Here is a 4,269-nt window from a genome sequence, read left to right as displayed (position 1 = left end):
TAAAGCCAGTGTAGGCCTTGCATGAGTAGGTGAGATTATTTAGTGTATAAGTTGTTTAACCAAAATAATTTATTTAAACAGTAATTGGTGCTGCAATAATTTTATTTTATTATATTATATATGATAGAGATATTTCGTTTATCATCACACCCAAAATGACAAATGATTGAAATCGTGATGCACATTATAGTGGTTGAGATACGATTATATATGTGCAAACTTGTGGATAATGGGATGTCTGAAAGCTTAGTTTTGTTCACGGAGCATATGTTAGTGCCAATGCCATCCTCCAATATAAGTAGTACAAACAATGGCTGCATTTGATTATCATCCACCCTCTCTAATTTTCTCTTTCTAAACATATATTCTCTTTCCATGGATTCAAACATGAATTTATCATCTTTCCCAAAAGAAAATGGTTGGGAGATGATTATCTCGTCCAACTTGGAGGCTTTTGGTTATTACCTCAATTCGTTAACTCAATCAAAAGAGTGATCAACCATTACAATCCACTTCCTAGCGACGTGATCTTGGTTACTTTTCCTAAAACAGGCACCACGTGGCTCAAATCTCTCCTCTACTCCATCCTCAATCGACCAACCAAAAATAAGTTGGTTGTCGAACACCCTCACGAACTCGTTCCCTTCTTGGAGATACAAGTGTTTGCAGAGGCTGATGAGCCGCCAGTTCTAGCGGCCCCATCAGATGGGCCTCGATTATTCGCCACACACATACCTTATCAGCTCATGTCCAAAACCCTAGATTCTAGTCCATGTAAAGTTGTTTACTTGACGCGGAACCCCAAGGACACCCTCGTCTCTTTGTGGCATTTTGTGAATAAGTAGAACAAGGAGAATCCACATCAGTCATGGTCCCTCGATGAGGCAACGGACAAGTTTTGTCATGGGGTTAGTCTATATGGGCCTTACTATGACCATGTGATTGGGTATAAAGAGTTGAGTCTGAAAAAGCCAGAGAACGTGATATATGTTCGTGACATTCGAAGAGATGTTAGAAGATCCTCATAATTATGTCAAAAAATTGGGTGATTTCTTAGGATGTCCATTTGAGGAGGAAGATGAAGTGGATGAGATTGTGAAGAATTGCAGCATCGAGGTGCTAAGTAGTCATGATGTCAACAAGTCTGAAGAATCTCCAACATGGTTTTCATTACCGTATAATTCATTCTTTAGAAAAGGAAAAATTGGAGATTATAAAAATTATCTTAGTAATGAGTCTATTCAACGCATTGACACACTTACGAGAGAGAGATTTCATTCATTGGGCTTCATGTATGGGATTTAACACCCTCATGCTATTGTTATTTGCCTATGGAATACCAAACTTTCTAAATAATACTGTAATTTGTTATCACTGTAATTGGCATATTGAATTCTGTACTATACTTCTGTCTTCTAGGTTATGTAAGTCTTTAAGTTCATTTACAAATATTGAATTCTATATTATACTTCTGTCTTCTTGGTTATAAGTCTTTAAGTTCACTTGCAAATAACTTATCATTGTTATTCATTATGTGAAAAAGGTTAGCTTAATTAATTTGCAAGCCATTGACTCATAATTTATTGATCTATGTATGACTATTACTATTCCACAAGAAAATTGATCTTTCAACAACGTTTTAAAAGGTAATCCATTACCATATATTATAGGACTATAGGAGTAGTAATGTGTTTAATGTTAGTTTTGAGATTTCAATGTAATTTTGGCATAATTCATTGGATACCACTATATAATTTGGCTAGAAAACTTTTCCAATTATGCTGTAAATCTAGACTCATTTTTGTATTTATTTCATGGAACAACATCATAAATATGGGTCTACTGCAAAAATTTTGTGAGGAATATATTAAAAAATGATGTAAATTTGGTATAAATACAATTGTTGGCATAAATTTACTTTGGTGTGACATATATTCAAAGTAAATAAGTTAAAATTTGGTGTAAATTGTTAGCAACGACATAGCAAAATAAATATATTTCCAATAATTATACTGCACATTCAAACTTATTTTTGTATTTATTTTACGGAACATCACATATGGGTCTACTGCAAAAAAAATTTTGAGCCATATATTAAAAAATGGTGTAAATCTTGAATTTGATATGTTGCCTTAAATTTACTATGGTGCAACATATATTCACAATAAATTAGTTTGAATTTGGTGTAAATTGTAAGCAACAACAAAGCAAAATAAACACATTTCCATGTTTCTACAGTTAATGATAATGCCAATTGCGATAGGGCTTATAAATAATTACGGCTCCAAAACCTATTTTAGCCACCTCTCATATACTTCGAAATTATCGCATTGACTATGATAGAAATATTGCGTACAAATTACAATAATTACAAAATAAACACAATTGTTGTCTCAAAGACATCATGATCAAAATATTTGATTTCGTTGATTATAATTGCATTATCTGTATAACACTAATGCCATTGAATATAGCTAGTAGTACTATGATGGTAGTAGCTTTACTTCTAGTAATAGATAATGGTCATAAAGTGGTTGTTCATAAATTAATTTGACTTAATTTTACCAGGGAGCGTATTTGATGACACTATCTCCATGTTCATCCACCAAATATAAGTAATGCATACAATGGTTGCAAAATTACAGCATCATCAAACACCCTCTCTAATTCTCTCTTTCTAATCGCCTATTTTCCTTTCATGGATTCAAACATGGATTTATCATCTCTCCCAAGAGAAAAATGGGTGGGAGATGATTATCTCGTCCAACTAGGAGGCTTTTGGTTTTTACCTCAATTCGTGAAAAAAAACGAAAGAGTGATTAATAATTATAATCCACTTCCTAATGATGTGATTTTGGTTACTTTTCCTAAATCAGGCACCACATGGCTCAAATCTCTCCTCTACTCCATCCTAAACCGATCATCCAGACATAAGTTGGCTGTCGAACATCCCCACGACCTCGTTCCCTTCTTGGAGGCACAAGTGTTTGCAGAGTCTGATGAACCGCCAGCTCTAGCAGCCCCATCGGATGGCCCTCGATTATTTGCCACACACTTACCTTATCAACTCCTGACCAAAACCCTTGATTCTAGTCAATGTAAGGTTATTTACTTGACACGGAACCCCAAGGATCTCCTTGTCTCTTTTTGGCATTTTGTGAATAAGTGGAACATGGAGAAACCAGATCAGTCATGGTCTCTCGATGAGGCAACCAACAAGTTTTGTGATGGGGTTATCCCCGCTGGACCTTACTATGATCATGTGCTTGGTTATAGAGAGTTGAGTTTGAAAAGGCCAAAGAACGTGATGTTTGTGACTTTCGAGGGGATATTAGAAGATCCTCATGGATATGTCAAAAAAATGGGTGATTTCTTAGGATGTCCATTTGAGGAGGAGGAAGAAGTTGATGGTATTGTGAAGAATTGCAGCTTTGAGATGCTAAGTAATTATGATATCAATAAGTCTAAGGAATCTACAACATGGTTTCCAACGCCGTACAATTCATTCTTCAGAAAAGGGAAAGTTGGAGATTATAAAAACTATCTTAGTAATGAGTCTGTTCAACGTATCGACGCTCTTACAAAAGAGAGATTCCATTCATTAGGGTTCATGTATGGGATTTAGCAACCTCTTGTATTTATTGTATTCCTATGAAAGTTCATATTTCTGAATACGTAATTTGTTGTCATGGTTATTGTATTCTATATATAACACTTATCTTCTTGATTACGTAATTTGTCTATTCATTCCTTGAGATCATTTTGCAAACAACTTATCATCGTTATACATTTCGAAATAATTATTAATTAATTTGATTAAGTTGCAAGTATTTGATGTTGTATCATCTATTTAAGAATTATTTTACGCATTATTCACATAAACAAGGAAACTCATTATTAATGGGTTTAATTGATCCACACCCTTTAACTTTTGTGCGTATTCATGTAGATTTTTGTGTACTGTAAAAATTGTGTAACCCTAGATTGGGTTTAAATATTTCGGCTCAATAGCTTCTAGCTTAAATCCCTCCATAGTTGGATTTAATAAACCCTAAACCCTAAACCCTTAAATCACTCTGAGTTTGGACTTAATAGTTTATAGCTTAACTCAGTCTATAGTTGCCCAATACTATAAATAGCCCAATCAATAAATAAGCATGGATAAGCCATCACTCTCTATCTCGAATTAACATGTTCCTAATATACAATTAACATTTAACACATGATCAAAATGATAACTATTACTTTATTTATTTTTACTATTTTTCT

The 4,269-nt window shown here is 34.0% G+C and overlaps 2 pseudogenes; both read left to right on the top strand.

Annotated features, from left to right (window-relative positions):
* Positions 1-375: 375 nt before the first annotated feature.
* LOC125220555 (cytosolic sulfotransferase 17 pseudogene) lies at positions 376-1,418 on the top strand (annotated as a pseudogene).
* Positions 1,419-2,640: 1,222 nt separating this feature from the next.
* LOC125220554 (cytosolic sulfotransferase 15 pseudogene) lies at positions 2,641-3,730 on the top strand (annotated as a pseudogene).
* Positions 3,731-4,269: the final 539 nt, after the last annotated feature.

This window comes from Salvia hispanica, chromosome 1 (assembly GCF_029641045.1).
Source record: "Salvia hispanica isolate PSC_SH4W2 chromosome 1, Shi_PSC_v1, whole genome shotgun sequence".
NCBI classification, from domain to species: domain Eukaryota; kingdom Viridiplantae; phylum Streptophyta; class Magnoliopsida; order Lamiales; family Lamiaceae; genus Salvia; species Salvia hispanica.
The sequence above is the reverse complement of the archived record's forward strand: the minus strand, read 5'-3'. Positions and strand labels throughout refer to the sequence as shown.